The 24,306-nt window shown below is 46.0% G+C and overlaps 1 long non-coding RNA gene across 2 annotated transcripts in view; it reads right to left on the bottom strand.

Annotated features, from left to right (window-relative positions):
- The window catches only part of LOC137471669 (uncharacterized), a 139,624-nt gene that overhangs the window by 16,029 nt on the left and 99,289 nt on the right, over positions 1 to 24,306 (bottom strand). Inside the window, exons 3-5 of one of the 2 annotated variants that reach the window (XR_010997769.1) lie at positions 3,263 to 3,457; positions 875 to 924; positions 248 to 736 (exon numbers count right to left, since the gene is read on the bottom strand). This is a non-coding gene — a long non-coding RNA (uncharacterized lncRNA). Of the gene's footprint in view, positions 1 to 247; positions 737 to 874; positions 925 to 3,262; positions 3,458 to 24,306 lie in introns of those variants that run through there. The other variant, XR_010997768.1, reaches the window with a different exon arrangement.

The raw sequence follows: 24,306 nt of genomic DNA on the forward strand, positions 1-24,306 counted from the left end.
TTAACTTGATCTCCACCTGGCTGCCATCTCCTCCATGTGTCTGATCCTACCCCTGAACTCTGTCCCCCCTGAAGTAAAGGATGGCCACCACAAGCCCCAGTGATCTGGACACCCTGCACAGAGATTTAAGAGCAATGGAGCAGCTGTGCCACAGGGAACTCCCAAATCTCACCTTGGGCACTGGGACAAAACACAGGGGCTGCACCTTCCCCAGACTGACAGCTCTGTCTGCAGCTCCTCTCACAGCCCTCACTGCACTCCTTCCATGCAGCAGAAGTTGGGTCCTACCAGCTCCACAAGGGCAGGATGGGGACAAGAGGCAGGGCGGAGTGGCTGCCCTGTGTCACCCACCTGGCCAGTCCAGCAGGAAGCAGCCATGGCAGCACCTGGAACACAGACAGCTCCATAGGTCCCATCATTCCCATTGTCCCAAAGCACAGGCATCAACAGTGGAATTTCTGCTGTCAATACCAATTGGAAAGTGCCATTGATAATGTGCCAGTACAAGTCAGTAATGTGTAACTCTACAGACTGAGCCTGCTGTGAAACCCCTACTTTTCTTCCCGTTTGTTCCAAACAGAGTTTCCCAACAGGCTCTCACCAATCACAGCCACACTGGGCATTAGTGCCGCATCAGCTCAGGGATTCTGCTTTGCTGGGTGAGCAAAGAAGATTTTCTGATGGTACAAGCAGCCTCTTCCCTCCGTGAGCAGCCAGCAGGGGCCACAGCATCCTTCTGGGATGGATTTACACCATACAGAGATGCCAAATGGGAGGGAAGAAGTTTGACATAAAAAGCTCAATCTAGACCCCATCAGGACATGAATGCAGACTCAGAACCAGGCTAGAACAATCTGGATTTTGTGAGAAATACCTGTTTTTCAAGGTGCAGCCACCTGGTAGATTCCCTTCTTCTCTTTTAACCTGGAAAGAGAGGTGGAGCAGTTGATGGGAGAACAGAAAGGCTGTGCAAATTACAAGCTCTGTGGAAAGTTTCTGTGCAAATAACAGTTTAACACTAAGAAGTTAGGTTAAAATGGTTTCAAAGTCTAAAATTAGTTACATTTAAAACTAACAGCATATGCTTTTATTGTCTCTGATCTAAAATATAATCCCAGGAGGCTGTGAAAAGCATGCAAATTACAGAAAGCTAATTTGCTCCAACAGCGACACCTCCCATGTAGTTGGGAGGTCTATTAGACCCAGTGTACTCTCCATTATTTGCATATTAATAGCACCTGCTGAAATACTTTGGGATTTACTTTTCCTGCCAGCAGAGGGACGAAACAAACAAAAAATGTATATAAAATTATTTTCATACAGATTTGATGAACAATAAACTATTCAGACAGTGCAAAGAATGCCAAATTATTGAAAGGCAATGGGGTAGGATTGCAGTGCTGTCTGTGATTTTCAGAGAAACTGGACTGCAAGTCTGCTTCAGAAAAAAAAAGAAATATCCTAAACCAAAAAAACCCCAAACAACCGAAAAAAAAATCTCTGGAAAGTGCTGGGTTATTTGAAATGGCTCACTTGGCTCAAGTCTGAAGAATGGAAAAGTCGAACTAAAGGAATCCAGACACTGCAGCAAGAAAAAATTAAAAACATGACAAAATTCCTACACATCCACAAGCCCCAAAAACAGAACCCCCCAAAGTGGACCTTGATTAAAAATCTACAAAACCCCAGGCTTTGATATTAGCCAGACCTGCAAGGCCTAGTCTCCTGCACATAAAACAAAAAATAAATTAAAACCAGCTACAGCCTGAGATTTACTTAACAAGCCAAGTTCCAGCCTCTGCTCATGACCACTGCTTCCCCTCCTGGGCCCCGAGCTATAAAAAAAGCCCCTTGTATATTCCTATAGCTCATCTTCCTCAGGGTGAGGGCGAGAGCAGCTTCCTCTCCACAGTAGCACATGGAAAATCTCCTTTTGCAGTGCCAGGCCAGGCCAGAGCCGCGGGCGGGGTGTGCAGCGCGTGCCTCTCCCTGCAGAGCGGATTTGGGAAGCTGAGCAGGGAGACAGCGACATTCCCCAGCACCTCTTTTTCCAAACAGGCTATTGATGTTCCTAAAGAAGCACCAGCCACATGCTCATCCACCCCTCAAGGGTTACAAGGGCCTGTATTTCTCTGTATTCCCTGTGCTTTAATTCTGATTATGCACCCTCTTTTAAACAGGCATAGAAGGGCCCACCAGAGTTACTCACTGCTGGTGTGCCAAACTCCTGTAGCATTTTAACTACCATCGTATTCCCAAAGCAAGGAGGCAATTGACTTTAAGTTAAAATGTTTAAATTGTTCTCTACACATTAAAAAGTAGCGAAAGAGCATTCAATGCAGGACAACAAAGCAGGGAAAAGTGCAGCAGGGGACAGCCACTGACTCCATCCCTTGGCACTCTTACCTGTGCCAGGGGAGTGGAGAGAAGCAGTGATATACATTATTATTGGGGAATACATTATTATTGGCCTCTCCTCACCATAGACAGAGCTCAGTGCGTCTTTGGTCTCTGCACAGCCAAGTGAGACCTCTGAAAACTTGCTCAGTGTCAGTGCTAATTACTGGAGGAGGCAATCAAACATTCCAGCAACAGGGACCCCTGAAATGCTGCAGACAGGCAGCTCCCACCATGGCCCTCAACAAATGTTAATTCTCGTTAATACCCACGGACTCCAGAATGCTGCAGCACTGGCAGGGATCACCATTAGCTGGGAGTTAATTAGCAGTAAGTTGTAGGACTAGTTAAAGTTGCAGGATGGCAACCAGATGCAAACCAGAGATGCACTGCTGGTGGTAATTTCCAGCACATTTTTGTGTAGAAGGAACCTCTAAATAGCTGGAAGGGAAAGGAGTGATCAGAATGCTTCCTGGGAATCCTCAGTGGTTCAGGGCACAGAGAACCAGCTCAAAACTGTTACAAACTGAGCCCATAAGCAGCACTTGTGAACCCCCAGCAGACTCCTGTGTTTGGAGAGGTGAAACATTGGGAGGGATCTGTCCTGTCATAGCCAGGAACAGATCCTGCCCTGGGATGCAGCAGGGCCTGGAGATATGTGCTGGTACTGCCTGGCATGTGCATGGCTAAAAATGCCCTGTGCTACCCCACAGCCCCTCTGTGAACTGTGCTCCCAGCCAGAGAGAGCTGGGCATTTGTAATGATAGCAATAAAAATAAAAATAATAATGATGGAAAAAAGCCACCCTGGAAAGCAAAACCCAGGCCACTCCTTATTATAACAAATCACATTGGGTGTTCCTTACCTGAAATTCCATGAATAATTAGCAAACAGAATGCTCCACAAATGCCTTTATGCCCCACTCTCCTTGTGGTAGTTTTGGCAGACACATTCCCAGCCTGCAGTATGCCATCCAGCCGCTTCCAAACCACAGTTTTTTCCTCTTTTATTTTTTTTTCCTGATGAAGTTCATGGCAGTCAGTGTTTTACCACCTGCACGCTGGGGAAGAAAAAAAGCAAGAGGGAGAGGATCAATATATACAGTGTGTTTATATTCAGTGAGAGCATGTTGCAGAGTGGGGAGCTGTGATGTGTATGTTTGCATTGTCTGGGAAAGGATCCTTGGTGGCATTGCAGCTGGCAAAATTAATGTAAGATCAGGGGACTGTCTTCAGTGACAAACTTTCACTTGGTAAGTTACAGTTCTTTTGTAGGAAATGATACCTTGGACTGTAACTAATTTGTGAATCCCAGGAAAGGCAGATCACTGATTCTTCATCAGGATTGCATGACCTGATGTATAAAAATTTGGGCCTTAGCAGGAGGTTGTGGGAAAGTGTGATTTGCATTTCAATTTTTAGTCCATCACAACCTTTAAATCTTTCTGCAGCACTATCACAACGCAAGGTTTTGGTCTCAGTGTGCTCAAAACACATATCAAAAAAATTAAAAATCCTGGTACAATGGCAGTCATTTGCTAATGGGACAGAAAGTAGCATTTATGTTCAAATTGTTTCACAGAACACCATTACATCAGAGTCTTTCATCATTTTATGGGGATCAAGTCCCCCGACACCATCCTTGGGGACCCAATGTGGTACTTGTCACTATCACTCCACTTGCACAAACACCCGGCCCTTTCAATTTTTATCTGCCCAGAGCCCAGAATATGTTACACTATTTAGGTTTTGTTCTGTATGGAGAACTCACAACAAATAAAAGCCACTTCCCTGGCAAAATGAGCCTGTGAGTGATGGTTAAGGGAATTTCAGGCAGCCCCTTTGCAGGAGGGGCAGCAGCTCTGCCATCCTTCCTGCTGACTGATGGCACTGCTCCAGCCCATCCTCCATGGAGCAGACACCAGCACTGGCACCAGTGGCAGGATGCTCACTTATTTCCCAAAAAAACTGCCTGGGTCAGGGCTCCGAACCTGTGCACACGCTGGAGATGAATTATTCATGGACCAGGAGGGCTTCCCTGTGCCCTGCTGAATCAGGGAGGAGGCTTTGGAGAGAGAGGAGGAAATCCGCTCTGGAGTCCTTTAGCCAAGGAAATGCTCTCTGAAACACTCACAGCCTTTCACCCCAGTGTCAGAGATGGGTCTCCATGTCCATCCTGGGGGCTTGGGAAGCCAACTGAGCCGAGTGCTCAGAGCCATGGAACAGGGTTATCCATGTCCTGGCACAGCTCAGCTGCCTTTCCTTGCTCCACACTGAGCCAGGTTTTGTCCTGAAGAACTGCACATGGCCACAAATTGAAATTGAAATTTACATTTATTTTGGTGACTGGATACCTGCTTTCCTTTTTGCAGAATATTACTGCCACTTCCTCAGGTATGGCGAGACCCAGCAACCCTTTCTCCAGCTAATCGAATTTCCAGGCTCCAAAGCTCAAAGCCCAAGCCAAGGGTGCAGGAGTGTGGGCACCACATGAACATCCCAGGTGTTTCCAAGTTTTTTTCTGCTTTTGCTGTTTCTGAGGTTGGTAGCTTTCCAGTGGCTTGAGCAGAGAGAGGCTGAATGAGGGACATTTTTTGTACCTGTTTCTTAAAGGCACTTTCAATCCCTCTCCCATGTGTGTTGCCATGTTGGGGCCCAGTGATTTGTTTCCTTGCTGGCATTGGCAAAATTGCAACCCTTGGACTGAACTTCCACCCCAGCTGCTCCCCTGTAATGAATGAAAACCAGATCTCCACAGTGAAGGTTAAAGGCCTTCCTGAAACGCAGGGTGAGGGTGCTGCTCCATAAGGAAAAGTCACCCCTGTACCCGAGCAGCTCTCTGCGGAGACATTTCTAGGGGCGATTCTACAGGACTGTGAGATACTGACCCAGGACATCCCCAACAGGCACTTTTCAAAAAAGCTGCTTTTGCTCCACTGAGTGTCTGAGGGCCTAAGTTGGAATATGTAGGACTGAAAAAGCAGTCTGGTCCTGAACTTCCTCCTAAAAATAAATGAATAACAACCTTCTCACAAAAGCAGGATAAATAATTTTTCTTTTCTTTCAGGACACGTGTTGAGAGCACAGAAAGCAGTCAGAAGTACAGCTTTTACCAACTGCTCTGCTGCTTAACATCTCTGGCATTCAAAACATACAACTTCTGTGTTTGTACTACATTTCCCTAACAGCTTACATCGAGGCCAAACACACAGCGTTCTGCAGAGGTCTTCTAAAATAAGCTTATTTAAAAGAGCAAGGTCAATGCCCACACATGTCAGATTCTGTGAGCAGAAATCAAAGAGTTTGGGGCAAATGGGATATGTCAGGACTCGGTGGATTCCCATGCCAGGCTCTTTTACCAAGTTCACATTGCTGCTGCCAAAACCAGTAACAATCTCATCATGTGGGCTTCAGCTTTGGAAAAATGTCTTAAAAAACCCCAGTCTCTGCACACGGGCTACTCAGCTCAATAAAGAAAACTAACACACAGATAAAAGTGTTTATCTGGACATGCTATTTATTGTCCCCGTAACTGTGTTTTTCTTTTAATGGGACATGTGCTGATTCCATACTTCAGCCCTAGGCTCTATTAAAATCGAATTAAAAGCATTAGTAATGTAGTTAATTCCATTTATAATATGACCATCAAGTCAAAAGAAAAGAGAACGTTAAAATAGAAATATATATATATATATATATATATAGATGGGATTTAAGAGCTTTTTGAAAAAAAAAAAAAAGCAAAAAAAAAAAAACCCCACCATAGTTCAAATGTGATCTTTGCTTGGTGGTTTTTTTTTTTGTTTGTTTGTTTGTTTGTTTGTTTTTTTTTTTTTTAATTGAAAAAGTTTTTCCTGTGTTCAGATAAAGTAACTCTGCCTGGTCTTTTAAACCAGAATGATATTTGTGATTTCAATTAAAATATGCTATTGTCACTTTAGCCTCCCTCTTTGGTATTTTAAATTGATCCTAATGGCTTTGCTTTAAGTGATTTGCGTCCCACAGTGAATCCCTGTCACTTACAGCACCTCCCACTATTGCCCTCCCGAACAATCACTCCCGATAATCGCTCCTTCCCCTTCTCCCGCCATTCCTGCTCTCCCCCCGGCTGCCTCAGGCTGCAAACTCTTGGCTCTCCACCATCTCTAACTTAGGGCTTGCTCTGGCTCAGCCAGGCACTGAAAAGAAGGATCAGATCTCCATGGGGAAGGCCGAACGGGTGGCTCTGGAGGGGGGGCTGCGTGTCTCCCGAGGGCAAGGAAGGGAAGAGTGGGTTGGGATTGTGACCTCCCCGGCACCGTCCTCAGTGTGGGGCCGGAGAGGTGCTCAGCCAGCCCCACTCGCCGCTTCCTGACAGAGCTCCGGGAGATAGAGGGCATCCCAGGGAAGCCTGTCCAGGAATGCCGAACTTCCACTGGAGGCTTCCCCCGAAGAGATGCCACCCCCAGAGCCCCTCCAGGTTCTGTCTGGGAGCTGCCCCTGCCCCACTCCCGTCCCTCCACACCGTGGTGGGGATCAGGAGCCTTCTTCTCCTCGCAGGAGCATCCTGTCTGCTTTGCCTTTCATGGATCTCATTATTAATTGAAGAATCATTTAGTTTGCATAATTGTCCTCTGCCGTATATGATTCCAACCTTTCTCTTTAAATTGGCTTATTAAACTAAATACAGTCTTCTGGTTTTGTGGCTCCAGCTATCAAAGCTTCCTAGATGGACAGTCAGGGTGATGGGAAGAAAAAACCAAATAATATTAGGGAGCATCCTTTTATGTACATTTATGAGATCTACCAGCAGGTGACTCCATTCTAAAATATCTGTATTTTCATAAAACAAAATGCTTTCTTTCCTACACCCTGAACATTGTCACAATGCCCCCCTCCATAAGATTTAGCACTCCGAAAAAAACAGTGTTAAATAAATAGCACTTTTGCTTAAGCTATGAACTATTTCTTTTTGAATAACACATGAAATTGAATTAGAGAGATTCAGGGATTTCCAGAACAGCCTGATATGTTCCTGTCTAATCAGACCTGATTAATTCAAATCAAACTGCAAACCTCAGTTTTATTTTGCTTTAAAAACTCCAGCTCAACAACAAATCAGCAGTATGTAGATATCACAGAGGCAGTTAACAGGAAAGCCTACGTATACTGAGCCTCGTAGAGTCAAACGGATATGATTAAACATTTGGCATAATTTATTAATATTTTATATATTCAAATATATACAGAGGGGATGGGACCAGTCAGGGAGATGCTCTTCACCAGGGACAATTATATTTATGCCTAAGAAAAGCAGATCCAGCTCAGGTGTCAAAGGATGTTTCTTCAAAATAGAAAAATTATGAACAAATAACAGGATTATGTGGGAGGGTTTGTAACACAGAACTGCACTAAACCATGCAATGATCTACACAGATAATCAAAGTGTTCCTGCCATGCCGAGTGCAGCAGAATAAATTAAGATAAAACAAAATAAAACAATCCCACAAATGCAAGATTGCAAATGCAAAAGAGGCGGCCACGCAAGAAGTATTCCAGAGATTTACTGAGCCATTATTGCTGTGCAAGGCGCGCCCGGAGAGGCTCCCAGACCTGACCAGTTTAATCCACATCAGAGCAGGGACATGCAGGGTCGGGAGGCTGACTGGATTTGGGCACTGGGCACAGCTGTTTTCCTTAGGTGCAATCCACTTGTCACTGGTGGTGGCACTTTGCATTTGCTGTGTGGCAGCATATGTGCTTGCCACACTGGGGACCCAATGTGGCATTACATCCCTTCAGCCTCCAGCCACTTCCCTTCCCTTCTCGTTAGCTGCATGTCCATATATCCTTCCACATTCTGTGCCCCCTCTGCCTGCTCCCAGATTAAAACCATCTATAAGTGGGGCAGAATTATTCTATATATTGCCAAATTTACATACATATATGCACATCTGTAAATACACACACACACACATACACAGACATGCTCTGTAAGGAGTCATGACTATTCCATCACTTACCTGCTCAGAAATATTTTTGCTACCAGGGAGAGCTCACAGACACAAGGAAAAGCTGGAGAATATCCAAGGAAATCTTTCAAACGTGGTGTGAGCCCAAACTAAAAGTGAAGGTGTAAAGAGCGGCGGGGATGGACTCTATGTGCACATGTCAGGCTCTGCAATGAAACCCACGGTTCTGCCCAGCACGGACCCATTAGTCCATGTGGAATTGTTGGCTTGCAGGGGAATCAGCACCTGTCCAGACAGGCAGTTCCACGTTTCTGAGGCTCTGCACTCACAGTGGCATGGCCAGGACCAACTGCAGGACCCAGCCTGGCTCAGTGTGGAGTCACTGCACACACAACAGTTAAGAAGCAATTTGGTTGATGTCTCATTTTGAGGGGCTGCACTGCCACACTCCTGAGTCCAGACACACAGGGTTTCCTACCAGGATGCTGGGACAGAGGGAAACCTCTCCAGTCTGGGCAGATGAGCTTGCCCAGCAAAGTTCCCAGCTGAGCAGTGCCCGAGCCTGGCAGAGGCTCTTCCTCAGGCTTCCTGCAGCCAGGACAGGAACAGTTCCAGATCAAAGAGCTTTGCACTCCTAAAGAACATTAAAAATGTGACAGCCTCTGATGCACATTTCCAATGTCCTCGATGACCAGGATTCAGGTAAAGCCAGCTCTACTCCTCATCCCCCTCCAAACAGAGCATCCCATGCTTTGGGAGCTTCTCACCTGGGCTCATGGATACAAGCCAGTCTGGCAGAGAGGCCCCTGGGACATGCAGATCCACCTTCAGCTTTTTATTTCCACATCTATGAGCAAGTTTAAAATCAAAATTTCCACTCATAATAAACCTCCAAACTCTAATTAAACTGGTTCTTTCAAACAAACAAACAAAAACCCGAACAACAAAAGAGGAAAAACTATTCGTCTTTGATCTGCTTCTTTTTCATTAAATACATCTTTTAGCATTTTCTAAAAGTCTCCTCCCAAGGAAGCAATCACGAAAACCCATTAAGGCTATTTTTATACCATGGTGAGAACACTGAATTACCTTCCTGATGTAGCTCCTGTGTGGGTAAGTGACACAGCCAAGCCTAGGTCTGCTTGTCCCAAACACCTGCTGGGTTTTGCTGCTTCTCCAAGGCAGCAGTTGGGAAAATGCTGTTCCAGCCATGGCAGGGGCTCCTTATTCCCAGGGAATACCGTTCCTCTCAGAAGCCCAGTCCCTCAGTAGAGGATTGCCTTGTTCAGCAACAGGTCAGGCCAGAAAAATCCCTCACTTCCAGGCCCCCTGAGTACCAGTGATGGGGGACAAACCACCCCTGGCTTTCTCTGCAGCTCCATTACATTAATGAATGGCACTGCATAAAAAAAACACTGTGACAACTAAATTCTTTCATGAGTCAGAATGCTTTTAGACATGTCCCTCCAGTCTCCCACCCTCTGTTACACACAAACAGGAAAAAGACTAAGGAAGACCCAAAATTAAGGGTAAATTTGGTCTTTTCTCTGAGGCAACTTTGTGAATCGGCACAGAACAGTCTGCTCACTTTTGGATGCAGCTGACTGGACAGAGAGAGAGAGAACATCTGCAGGTCAGCCAGACAGGTTTTCCACTGGTACCTGTTGCTGCAGGAAAATTCACAGCTGGGTCAGGAGAGGTGAAAGGATGGAAAATGCCTGTCCTGTTAATGTAAATAGTTACACTATGCACATACATTTCGTGCCAGGCCACTGCCCTCCGCACCGCCAGGAATGTTAAAGAGGTGGGAGGCCCCTCTGAGCAGGGCGGTGTCCACAGCTCAAGGCAACCCCTCCAAGGAACAGCCTGGGGGGAAGATTTTGACTTTTTAATTGTGGCCGTCCCTGGCAGAGCGGCTGATCCTCAGCACCGCAGTGGTGACAGAGCACCCGGAGGCTGTGCGTGTCCTGCTCCCGGGGAATGAGCTGAGGATGCTGAGCTCTCCTCTCTGTGCTCTGCACGTGTGAAACGTTCTGTGCTCCCTCCTATCACCAGAAAGGTCCTGCCTCTTGGGTTGCTTCTGTTCAGCAGCCCCCAGCCACAGCAGCAAAAACTTTGCAAACTCCTTGGTACTGAAGCTACAACCTGTAACCCGGTCCGAGGTTTTATCAGCCGTGAGATCAGAAAGGGAGCAGCACTTGTAGTACATGAATGGCCATCAGCTGCTCAGAAAAAGGAGCTGATTCACGCTGCCAACGCCGGCTCTTACACAGATAATAAACTAGATCGGCCTTTCTCCTGACATCACACTTCAATCAAAAACTTTCTCAGAAAATGTCACTTTCAAAGTTGCAGCTTTAAAAAAAAAAAAAAAAAAAAAAAAAAAAAAAAAAAAAAAGTCTTTATAAAAAATTCATGGCCACAATGATCTGATAATGCAGCTTTCTGATACCAGCAGATGTTTTGTCTAACATGTTCCCTGAAGCTGTACTCTCTGCCTTCATATCTTTCATTTCCAGTTGCTATCTGCTGACTGTGGGATGTCATGTACGTACCCTATAGCGATGCGCAGCCATCGCAGCTCACACCGCCGCACGTAATGAGCTGCACAAGATGCTTGTCGCAATAACTCCGCACTTCCCCGACCATATGGAACACAACACTCCAAAGCCCACAGACACTTTTTTTTATTACAGTTCAGATCCTTAAAACATAATCTGTGTGATGTCTAGTGAATGTACGTGAAGAGCTGCTGAAAACAAAGTTAACACTTGTTCACATCATCTGTTACAAATGTCCAATTTGGGACAATAAATTTCTTCGGAACCTGTTCTTTTGCTGACTCGTTGCTTTATCTTTTTTCTCTTTCTCTCACGTCATTTTTTTTATGAACTATGCATATGTATTAAATGGGATTTGTTGTCCCTAGATACCAATTTGCATAAAGTGCAAGCCATCATTGGTTGGAGAGAAGCAAATTACTTCTCCAGCAAGATCACACTTCCTTTTTTTTTTTCTTTTTCTTTTTTTTTTTTTTTAATTTTAACAAACCGCAGGCAGAGGCTGTTAACAGCACTTAGCCAGATATGCAAAGTATCACTTTTCTCAAAAGCAGCTTGATCAATGAGCCAAAAAAAAAAAAAAAAAAAAGGAATTATTCACTTAAGTACAATGCAGAAATGTCCCAAGACTGAAGCCGCTCACCTGTAACTTGAGCTGCCTGATTCCCAGTAGGACACAGCCCTGGCATGGCTTAGCACACAGGACACAAAGCAGAACAGCCCGACTGACCAGAGCCTCCCAGGATCACTATTGCATCTTCCCAGTGCCCCAGTGTGCTCCTAGAAGTCCCAAGAGTGCTGTTTCTTTCACATGTTGCAGAAGCCCTTCCTGCTCCTCCACATCCCACACATTCACTCATGTTGGACTCTCCTGCAGGGCTGGCAAACGCAGGCTTGAAACGCCTGTCCAACGCCCTCCCCTCACTGCAATGGCTCCCTGGCCCAGGGATGCTCCACAGGACGTCAGCTGCCATCCCAGCAGGGCTTGGACAAGGGCAATCTCCTTGTTTCCCTTCTGCTCGTCATTGCACACACTTGGGACACACAGGCAAGAGCCTGGGCTTGTAGAACCTTCCCAGGTTCAGAGCAGCTTTGCAGGAGCCCTCTGCTCCTAGTGAGGAGGAGAGACAGAGGAGGGGGTTTCACAAATTCTTCAGGAATCAGATCACCTAAGCAAAGCTGTGGTGCGCAGGATGATGCACAAGAGCACCAACCCACCACTAAAAGGATTTGCAAGCCAGGAGCCAGGCTCAGTTAAAAAGTGTGAGAGAGTAAAATCACGCAAGAGAACAAATCAGCAAAGGATGCTGAGCTGCAAAGTTTCCAGCTAGGTCTGAACTACCCAAGAATTTAGTGCTGGGAAATTGCTGGGGGTGCTGGGGAGGAGGAGTCCTCTCTAAACATAATAATTTCTTCTACTGGGCTCTCTAAAAATGACTGCAGGGTTTGTCTCTCCCTAAACATTCACTCAGAATTCAATCCCAAATCCATCAATGGGATGTGTTTGGATTATGTTACTTCTGCATTTAATGGACAGAGAGTGGTTCCTGGGATCACACAGAACATTGGGAATTGATTACAGACACAGGACAGTTGATCAGTGGTGGTGACTTGAGGTGTCTCTGAGGGAGCTGTGGGTGCCAAAAGAACAAATGTGGACCCTGGGTGTGGAAATTATCTAGAGAGAGTCTGTATTTCCTCACTACCTTTAGCATCTATTCAAAGACACACAAATACCCACAGATTTTATGCTGTGTGATGATTTGAAGGTGAAAAGAATAGTTTCTGTCTGCAAAAAATATTGTCAGCTTCCTGCAGCTCTTGCAAAAAGGCTAAAATACCATGATTTCACACATCTCTGCTATTAACGTGTGCTGCTTTGCTTCCATGTTTATGTTTGTCACATTTAAAATGAATAAACTAGAGTTTAAAAGAAGATCCTGACTCCCAAACGAGCAGAAAAGCACAAAGAAGTCGTGCAAACATTATTGAGAAAAACTCACAAGAGGGAATTAAGTGGAGGCTTTGAAAATGGGGCTTTTTTTTTCACAACCAAGGGCACTGTTAACCACTGGAATCGCCGTGGGACCAGGAGAAATCCTGCTTGGGAAACTCCCTCAGACAGAGAGATGTGCATGGACCTTGTCTCTCTAAACCTGCTGCAGGAAAGGCAGGAAGCTTTCCCAGGCTTCTCTCACTGGAAAGCCCCAGACCACTCACTTGGAAGCACAAAGGCTGCTGTGGGTGCCTTAGTGCAGGAGCATCCACAGCCCAGCCCATCCCTCTGGATTCAGACGGAGCCAAAGGAATCCATTGCTAAGCTGAGCTGAGCCCTGCCCGTGAGACCCAGAGCTTGGTAATATGATCATGGGGCTCCGGCTGCAGCAATTCCACATAAACCCAGCCTTGAAAAGAGGAGTAGCAAAAAAAAAAGTGTTTTTCTCCTTCCTTATCTCTACCCACTCCATTTTACCAAAGGCTCCCTATTAGCTCAGCTGGTGATGTCACTTACTCCACTGGAACCTGTTATCATGGCAGATTCCTCACAGGATTTTCTCTTTTGCCAGCATTGCTCTTTCTGCAATGTTGTATTTCATTCCATTAGATAAAGGGTTAAGGAATTCACATTTTACCAATATAGACTAAGTTATACTCCCAGTGGGTTGCTGGCTTCCCATTGGCTGGAACAATGACCTTGGAAACAGACAAAAATGATGCATTGTTGCAATAAATATTATAGCTTGCACCTGTTTCTAATTAAGTCTGCCAAACAATTTCAGAGATACTGAAAAGAGAAATGTGTTGGCTTCTAATCGGGTGTTCTTTGCTGTTTGATCTGGATTTTTCAGCCCCCCATATGACCTCGCCTTCTTGGTTCTTGTTTTTCTTTTTCTTTTCAGACTTGTAGAAAAGCATGAGATTGAAAGAAATCTTCTGAAAGAGGAACATCTCTGCCTAAAATCAATTGTAACTAAAAACCTGAAAATTGATGGATTTGCACCAGGGCTGAAATCAGTTTATGGCAGGTTACTTCAGAAATCTCTAGTATGGATTCTTGGTTTCATAGGTCTATTCTGGCTTTCTCCTTTTCCTTCACCTCCTCCTTCTCCTCTCAGCTCTTTTAAATTTCAAAACTCAAAACAATCCCTATTAGCAGTCGGGATCAGGATCACTGGGAAGCTGGAGGTTTTTGCGGCTGCTCTTCAAGATGTTGGAGAAATAGATGAGGAAGGATTTTCCTGCTAACTCTCACCAAGGAAACGTAAAGGGAGCAGTGGTCCCTTTACCTTCCAGAGTTAAGGACACCTTGGGAAGACTCTGGTAGTCGTTGCTGTTTGATGCCTGCTCTAAGATCCAGCTCCATGGACAAATGCTAACATGTAGCAAATGCTGCCTCTTCTCCTTAACAGAAGAAGTAAGGAAATAAGGAATTACGATTATCTCCCTTTGGCAAACGGGGACTGGAAGCCAGAGCTCAGCCAACACTTCTGGCTGTCAGTGACAGAAGCTGCCCAGTCCCTTTGGTCCCTGTGGGGTCCCTTTCCTCACGCTGGGATAAGCATTTGTGCATCTGTATTTTGGAACTGAGGAACTTATCCATCTGAAAACTAATCTGGGAAGAAAAAAACCCCAAACAACAGAGTTTTTATTTCAGCCACATCAAGTTCCTGATTTTGGTTTACAGGCAGCCTGGAGGGGTGGGACTGAGCAGCCAGGGCAGAGGGAATGCAGTGCAGGAATTTTGGATGGAATTACACGTTGTGACCTCAAAAACACAGTGTGGGTCTCCAGAACCCACAGATGCCTCTGTCTGATGTGAATGCCACCAACCTCCCAAGCCAGCAGAGGTTTGCTGCTTGGACACCCTTGCTGTGAGCCACACAAGGGCTCTTGTGCGTGGGCAATGGATCTCAGATGTCTGGTGGAATTAACTGAGCCTCTGCCCAGCCAAAAATGAATTATTTGGGGGTGGAGGCTGCAAGGAGATTATTTCAGCAGCCATACTAATGAAGGTGGGATCAGACAGGTTTAAAATAAGCATAGACACTGGGAAGGTGTGGGAAGGTGTGGGAAGGTGTGGGAAGGGAAGGTGTGGGAAGGGAAGGGAAGGTGTGGGAAGGGAAGGTGTGGGAAGGTGTGGGAAGGGAAGGTGTGGGAAGGTGTGGGAAGGGAAGGTGTGGGAAGGTGTGGGAAGGTGTGGGAAAGGAAGGGAAGGGAAGGGAAGGGAAGGGAAGGGAAGGGAAGGGAAGGGAAGGGAAGGGAAGGGAAGGGAAGGGAAGGGAAGGGAAGGGAAGGGAAGGGAAGGGAAGGGAAGGGAAGGGAAGGGAAGGGAAGGGAAGGGAAGGGAAGGGAAGGGAAGGGAAGGGAAGGGAAGGGAAGGGAAGGGAAGGGAAGGGAAGGGAAGGGAAGGGAAGGGAAGGGAAGGGAAGGGAAGGGAAGGGAAGGTGTGGGAAGGTGTGGGAAGGTGTGGGAAGGTGTGGGAAGGTGTGGGAAGGTGTGGGAAGGTGTGGGAAGGTGTGGGAAGGTGTGGGAAGGTGTGGGAAGGGAAGGGAAGGGAAGGGAAGGGAAGGGAAGGGAAGGGAAGGGAAGGGAAGGGAAGGGAAGGGAAGGGAAGGGAAGGGAAGGGAAGGGAAGGGAAGGGAAGGGAAGGGAAGGGAAGGGAAGGGAAGGGAAGGGAAGGGAAGGGAAGGGAAGGGCTCAGCCTGTGCGGTGGGATGACACACTGCATCAGGATTATGGCAAGAGTTATTTCCAGGAGGAGAGATGGAACTACAGAGATATTTTGCAGGGTTAGCACGTCTTCCTCTGTCTGATACACTCTCTCTTTTCCACTTTTCCCTTGGTGGCAGGTAATAAAATGCCTGCTGGTACCCCCCATGACTGGAGGTACCCAGAGTGGTTCAGCCCATCGTGAGTGCTGTGCCAATCATTTAACAATTCCCACAGCTGCCTTTGTGAGAAGCCTCTCTCTTAAGCCTCTGGTTTAAGAATTTAGAGTAATCATGTAAAAATGATACCCCTGTGCTCTATGATCCGCTGAATCTCACTAATGCCGGATCCCAGAAGAGGGCTTATTAATGAAAAGATGCAATGCCTCTCTCTCTGCTCATGTTTCACATGAATATCTCTCATGGATTCGGCAGTAAAGCACACTGCTGATAAAGTGAGTATAATGAACCTCCGTGCTCCACAAGAATGGAATCTCAGACTGATGAAGTGGTTACCTGCTCCACTTCCCAGCACAATGGCAGGCTCCAGAGGCACAGGGAGAAGCACCCGGCTGCTGCGGGAATAGCGGCACAGCACCGCCAGCTCCCAAATCTGGGCTCGGCTCTGCCATCGATGCCTTTGGCTGTGTGAAGAGATCAGGAGTTTGGAAGGGAGGAGTTCGTAATTAGCTGAGAGAAATGAAATTATGTTTTACTGTAAATCACTGAGTCAACAGACAAAAGGAGGGTTTTAAAGGTACAGCAGCACCTTGAGGCTACTCTGTGTCCTTCCAACATCACACAGGAGTCAAAAACCCCACCGGCTCTCGACACTGCAACAGCTTCCCAGCAAGGACGAGCACCAAGTGTTCTGCAAGCAGCAGGATCCTGTTTCCAGCCCCTGAAATCTCACTAATTTTCAAGAAGTCACTGCAAATTCTTTCAAGTAGTGCATCTGTCCTGAAGCTCCTCTGCTAACCGCAGCGGATTCTGCCATCGAGAATTTCCAATTGTTATAAATCCTTTTGCTGTAGCTGCTTGAAAACAAACAAACAAAGCAACTCCCCACACTAACAAGAAGAAAGGTGGATTCCATGTCTATCCATGGGAAAAGAAAGTACATGACTACCCAGAAAGCACTGTGAGGCAAAGAAAAGGAACAGGTAAAACACTGTAGGCAGCAGGGCAATCAGGCTCTATATTTCTCTGAGGCCCTCTGGGATTTATGATTTCCTTTAAAGGGAGCACATGCCTTACAAATTACCCCTAATGTCAGCATCAGTAGGATATTATAGGACAAGCAACAAGAGTCTGGAAGGTGTCACTGGAGTATCCCAAAACAACCATGGAGACCAGCGTCATGTCCAACAACCAGACTGTAGCTGCTCAGTGCATCTCTGATACCCGGCTCACCTTTGCAAAGCCAGCCCCATGCAGCCACATCCAAACTTCCCAAACCTTCTGAACATAGAAAACTATCACAGAGATCACAGCACTGAAGAGTGAACTTAATTCCATCTCAAACCCTAGCTGTCATCCTCTGCATGTCACAAACCCATGGAAAAGGGAGCAGTGTCCCTTGCTTTGAGGGGATTCTCTGGTTGCAGAGAGTTCAAACACCCTAAAACTCAGCAGAGCCTTAAAGCAGGAGCTGCATTTTTCTCAAGCACCTTGGGCACAACTCCTTATATTATTCATTCCTAAATGCCCCATGTGTTGTCTTTAGAGAGGGACGCAGTCACACCACCTTTCTGTGTGTGCTTTCCTCCCTTGGCTTTTACATTTATTCCACTCACAGAATGTACTTAACTCACTGCTTATTGAATGAAGGATTAGTATTATTTTCCTTCCTCCAGTGAACTTTGTTTCACTTCATCCTGCATACATTTGGCTGGGCTGTGTTTTCTTGCCAGCACACCACTGTTCAGCAAACTACCGTGCTTAAGGCCAGCCAGCTAACACAGTGATTCCTTTTTACTCCCAAGGAGTGTTTCTGTAATCACGGCTGTGCTGGGGGATGAATGACAGCTTACACCAAGAAGCACAAAACGCACTTCCAGAAACTTTGCTGAGCTGGGACAGAGCTAAAGCAGCTTCAAGCTGCCAAGACATTTGAGACATCCAGAGGAAGACACATTTGGAAATAGAGCCTGCTCCTTAGCTCTTCTGCTAGCACAGACGCTGACCAAGGACTGAGAAGGGAACAACTTCCCCATCCTCTCTTTTCTGTCCTGTCACATCTTACGTTGAACCAGACTGTGAGGAAAAATCTGTATAAAACTAATAGGTAACAAATTGCAATGATTCTGTAATTACAGTCTCCCTTTGTTGTTGCTGTGGTTAAGATTGGTTATGTTGCAAGGAGAAAATAAGTGTTTCTTTCCAACTCTTGGAAAACCAAGTTGGAAGTTCCTGTTCACATCACTGCAGCGATGCAGACTTCTCTGGTGGAAGTGTTTTCTTTTTCTGGTGGAATTATACCTCAAGTCCTGCTAGGTAGTTCCTCTCTTTGTTCCTGTGAGCCAAGATCATCCTATGCCATGCTTATAATATAACCTCTCACTAGAAAGAAGATTACAAAGGGGGCAAAATGCCCTCGAGGGTTCCCCTTTATCAGAACCTTCCCTGTCAGTTTGCCTTCTCATTTCCTGAGCTCTTGTCTGATTATTAGTGTACTGACAGAATAAAAATAACCTCATATTCCTACATGAATCATAAATAAAACCCTTTTATTTCATCAAAGAGGCTGGCAGGTTTATAGTCCTTTGCAATGCATGCACGATGTGAATGACATACCTTTAATTTTGCTGACAAGCTTGTCGGGGTCCTAATGAAAAAGAGTGAAAAGTGGGTGACTTCTCTAAAGGTTTAGCAGTTGCTTTTTGGTGAGGATATATATTTCACCTTGCCACTGTAATCAAGGAGCCAACTGATCTTGGTAATGAACTCTTCAATTACAGTCCACTCCTAACTCTTCAGGAATGCCTTGGCAACAATATCACAGTGATTATTGCTGATATTACACATTAAAGCAACCTGGGGTGAATAAAGAGGGGGAAAAAGGAAAAGAAAACCCAAGCAGCGACTGTGGTACAGCTGTAGGTATCAGGGTGCATCAGCAATGATCACATGCCAGGTTTTGGTCATTCTAGTTTTATATCCCTGCTGTACACCAGCCAATAATAAAATCACCATTCCCACCTGCATGTTGACAGTACATATTCCTCCCCATTTGTTCAAGCAGACACTTTGCTTTTAGAAACCAAAAATAGTAGAGGGTACATTTTCCAGCTTTTTTTTAAAGTGTCTCAGGTCTTCATTCAATAATTCAGAAAGAAAATAAGGGAATACGACAGCTTTATTTGATATCTTGGCTCTTATCCTTCTTTTTTGGTGGTGATTCCTGTATTTAGCAACACCTCATCAGAGTAAGTTTGGGATTTGGCAAGTTATACTGGCCTGATGGATGCTCTTTTTTTTTTGGTGGAGATTCAGAGGTGGGGATGCTGAGAGAGAAAATGAGAGGGACAAAACTAAGGTCATCTGAGTACAGAAAGAGACACGGACTGTGTGTGCAGGACTGTGCATGCACAAGGAAGTGGGACAGAAAAAGGGAAAATAATATGGACACTGGTTTCCAGATTGCTGTCATGACAGTATTTTACAAGATTCCAGAGCTGCACTTTTAATTTTCGTTACTTTCCATCTTCCTTTGATAAGCTCAGGAGCAGTATCTAATTTTATTAGGAGCTTTTCATCAAACATGGATATCTTCCTTCCTCCAGGGATTCCTTAGCCACAAAAACATCAGGTTCTGTGAAACATTAGTTAATCCCAGTTAGAGTTACTTGACCCTATCAAGCTAAGAAATAAATTTTACTCTTCATGAGAGTCCTACTGTTTACACTCGAGACAAAATTCTTAGATCTTAAAGTTTTTAGAGGAAAAACATATTTCATAATGCCAGAAGACTGGCCTTAAAGACCTGGGCCACAGAGGCTTGAAACTGTTTCTTGTTTCAAATTAAATACACTGACAGACTTCCTCCTGACTGTGCCTGACACCAGGGCCTGATTTTCTTGGCATAAAATCCAAAAGGGTGAGGGTAGGAGCCACATCCAGTCCCACATTGCTACCTCTGGCCCTCAGCCTTCCCCATGCAGCTGCTCACAGACGGAACTGGTGAGAATCAAAGCCCTTCTCCCTGCCCAGGGCAGAACAAACTCCTCAGCAGGAGCTCAGGGTTTGGTGAACGTTTCAGAGATAAGGTTTTGGTGGGGAGAGACTGCCCCAGCAGGAAGGTGCTGCTGGCAACCAGCACAACCCCAATGCTTTGGAAAACAGAGGACCAGCCACTCTTGCTGCAGTGCTGTCACTTGTTCAGCTGTTTGCAGTGTAAGGTCTTGCTAGAAAAGGTTAACAAAAGACTCATATACTCCAAAATTATCAGTTTGTTATCACTATTAATAATACTTTTTAGTACTTAACATGCTACTTTTCATCTTCAACGCACTTTGCAAATATTAATTAATCCTCACAAATCGGCCTGTGGAGTAAGCAAGTACTGCTGCTCCCAGAGCTGAGGCACAGGGTTAGCTGATGTTCTCAAGTCCAGAGGGTCAGGATCAGTCTCTGAACGTCCTGCTCTGATGTCCAAAATATTTAAAGATGGTGTTTCCCCTCATCTTAGATGGGGTGGTGAACGTGCACCACTTGTGTTGTACATGAGATACTTTCTTAAAGTGCTGGTTTGAACTGACAACTGCAACTCCAGCAGCTTGGACAAGGCTGCAGCTTTCTCCCTTCCCACATATTTCTCCATTGATGGGAGAGGTGGGCAATTATTGCCAGCTGATTAAAGGACTAGGATCATGAAGGAATTCTAAAACTACTCCCCAAGTCCTGTTTTGTAGTGAAGAATTGTGTGTGTGTACACAAAAGTGATCAGAGTCACAGCTTAAAGAAATAGCCGATTTCTTTTAAGATTTACCAGGCCACCATCACTGAAACATAACCAAAGGAAGTTTCACTGAAAGCAGCCCGTGTTTGTGAGGACTGATTAGCGTCATGTTGGGGTTTTCTTCACTTGTGAGTTTGGGTTTGTTTGTTTCATTTCTAAACAACTTCCAACACTTTCAGTGCTAACAGCCGAAGGAAAGTTTAGAGGGAAGGACAGGCCCATGATGTGGTTTTATTTGTTCATGCTTCTTTGAGTTGGTAAATCACATTGCATTGCTTTATTGAGTGTCCCTTTAGGAGTATATTGGAAAAAATTCTATCTGCCACAATTAATAGAGTGCCTAGTGCATCACACGGCACAGCCCCAGCATCGGAACTCGGCATTCTCCCCGAGCCCTTTGGTCCCACACTGGATGCCAGAAAGGATAGTGGCTGTGACATGTGATACAACTGCTGATAAATGATGGTGATAATGCAGAACAAAAAGGCTAATGAGTTCTCCCCAACACCACGCTACTTTCATGAAATGAATGTGATGATGGCCCTATTTGCTACTTTTTTTCCTTTTTTTTTTTTCTTTTGGCTAGTGAGTTACTTATCCCTATACCTGCATGTTGATTTTATCTTGTCTGCACAATGCCATGGAGAGACAGCCAAAATTAATGTCAGCATCTGCCTTCACTTTTAAACTATAAAAGAGCCTTTGAAGGTAGAGTAAACCAAAGAGGCCAGTAACTAATTATAACCCATTGTACTGGACTTTGGGAATAATGAATAGAAGCTATTCCCTGAGCGCTCAGCAGAGACAGTGGTGCCTTTGTGGTGAGGGAGATCCCTTCACTGGACCAGAGAGAGGAGAAATGGGATTGTTAATGTATGTAAGAGGCAGGAGGATTTCTATGGTGCTATTTCACTGCAGAGGCAGAAGGGAGCAGAGCCAATCATGGGAAGCGTAAAGGTGTGAAGGCACAAAGATGGAGAGTTGATTAAAAGCACCGTGGGGAGCGCGGGCGAACAAATCAATGGTAATGATGGAATTATGCCCGAGCGGAACCCAACAGTCTGCGGTGTCCCGGTGACTCGGAGCTGGGGATTAAATGCTGCAGGAGCAGAGCCGGCCCTTGTCCTGCCTGTCAGCACTCAGGGATGGGCTGATCGATGGGATGGGTTCTGCTGCACAGCAGGGCGAGCGCTGGGGGGCGATGCCCAGGCCCAGCACGGGCACCTCTGCACCCTGTGCGGTGTGAGGGCGGGATCCCGCCCAGGGGGCAGGAGCAGAAGGGGCGGGATGCCCACACGGCTGTCCCGCCTGGAGTGGGACAGGGCTCAGCTGGGGCAGCGGAAGCACGAGGAAAGAAAAGGTAAAAGATGAGGGGAGGGGCCCTGAGGGTGCTCGGGGAGGTCAGAGAGGCAGGGGAGCAAAGCCACAGAGCATCCTGGTGGAGCAGGGACACGGGCGGCACTGGGGACACGAGCGGCACTGGGGACACGAGCAGGGTAGCAGAGCAGGGCTCAGAGGCACCGGCAGGAGCTGAGGGAGCACAGATCAGAGCTGGCTGCAAAGGCACCGAGAGAAAGGCCTGGAGCAGCCTGCAGGGAGGGAAGAGAGGATTGGAGCAGCTGCCAGGATAAATGCAGGCCTGGCTGTGGCTGGGGCACCGCAGGCTGAGGGCTGCCTGCCCTCCCTGAGCTTGTCCTGCGGGCTCTGACACCTCTACAGCAGAATCAAAAACCACAGCCTCGGTTCCCTTCTCCTTTACTCCTCTAAGGATTCCTCTGCTGGTTTGAGGCGCACGTCTTTATGCACACAAATATCCCAGAAGCCCCTACCCCTAGGGCAGAGTCACCATTCCCACCTGCCTTTGTGGCTGGTGACCTCAGGAGAGAGGATGTGGGGACCGTCTGCCTGCCCCACGCTGGTCACACGGCGTTGCCAGATGGGAATTAAATGGGGGAAGAACGAGCCCAGGAATAGAACCTGTCAGGACAGAGGTCTGTCCATAAGGGACTGTGCCAGAACACGAAGCAACCCAGACATTTTCTCTCAGACGGCATCAGCCGCACCAGCCCAGGGCAGCAATGCCCACGGGAGGAATGCAAGAGGACAGTCTGACCTCAGGTTTTGCATGGCAGGAGATCCTCCCACACCACACAGCCAGAGCCAGACCTTTAGCAAACGTAAGGGCCATCATGACTGGCCTTTTGGCATGAACTCACAATGAAATAAGTGAAAGCTAAACACTTTCAAAATCAAATATTTGCCCAGTGGTGAAAAAGGCCACTGCAGCCAGAGAGAAGCTGTTCCTAGGTGGCCTCAGCCTGAGCTGATCCTCCAGGACCGCTCTGGTGGTCTCAGTTAAGAGACCTACAGATTGCTGGAGTCTACTTGTGCTCAGGCCAGCTGGGGAGGAGAGAGCCAATTTTAGTCATCCAGAGTCTCCAGAAATAAAATTCTCGAAAGGAAAAGACAAAGACTCACAAGTAGAAAACGCACAGATTCTTTCCAAATGGTCTTAATGAAAGTTATTTAAATATGGAGAGTTAAAATATCCCATATGTTAGCTCCCTTATGGATCTCTTATACAGACCCAAGCCTGAGCACAAACTTATCCCCTTATCGAGAGAGGAGCTCAATATCAAAAAGCAACAATCTGGTGTTTGGCTGCTTCTTTGCTTTTTCCTAATAATAGTGCTGAAAAGCCTAAAAGGAAAGTATAAAGCTCAGAGCTGGGCTTGGGCACATGCCCCCAAACAGGCCCAATCTCCAGATAGGTTTCCTTCAGTCTTGAAAGCAGCAAGCACCAGAAAGTGGAGAGGGAGACCTAGACACAGCACAAATATGAAATGTAAATACAACACATTCCAGCACAGACCCTCACTGAAACAAGCCCTAGAGCAAAACTCTCTCTTCCTGTTGGTGACAATGCAAAGGATGTCAGCATAATGGTATTTGCTCAGTTAAATGAGAGCTGTAATGCACTTCAGCCTTAGAAACAAAACTTGAGCTATTTAAGTGTCCTGGTTTCAGACCTGAGGCTTTATTTGCATGTAGCTGTTGACTTCAGCAGGAGTCACCACTGCCACCAAAGCCTCTGCTCTGAGAGCCTCCTCAGCAGGAGACATGGAATGGAAAAAGCCCCTTTGCTTCAGCTCAACAGAGCCCAGAGCAAGGTTAGTTTAGATACAAACAGAAGTCACTTCACCATCTTTTACTTCCCTTTCCCTCAGGAAATTGTGAAAAAACATTCATCCTCTTGAAGATCTCTGACTGAGAATTAAACATTTTTGTTAGGTACACTCATACTAAAGGGTGATGCTAATATGGTCAGTACAGACCTTTTTTTGCACATGAGGGTGCTGGGAAGTTTTAATAAGCGCCTTTTCTCTTGCCTATGTACCAGTCAGAGCCACCTACTTGTATAAAATGGATTTTGCTATTTATTTTTTAAAACATATATTCTTAAGCTTTCAACTCAAGAGTATGCAGTTTTAGTTAAGCTCTCCTGGTCGTGTTCATTCTAAACTCAATTCCAAAAGCTGACCTCTCTTGGGATGAAATTTTCTTTAAAAATATGGTGTGGTAATTTCATTTCTAGTAAAGACTACACAACTGTCTTCATATATGGAAGGCACTTGGGGAAAAAAAACCCACTTTGTTTTTGTAGATCCAGCAACTTGAGAAGACAGGAGTGAGTGAACAGTGGGCTAATAATTTTGTTGCCACTGACAA

Source organism: Anomalospiza imberbis, chromosome 3, assembly GCF_031753505.1.
Source record: "Anomalospiza imberbis isolate Cuckoo-Finch-1a 21T00152 chromosome 3, ASM3175350v1, whole genome shotgun sequence".
NCBI classification, from domain to species: domain Eukaryota; kingdom Metazoa; phylum Chordata; class Aves; order Passeriformes; family Viduidae; genus Anomalospiza; species Anomalospiza imberbis.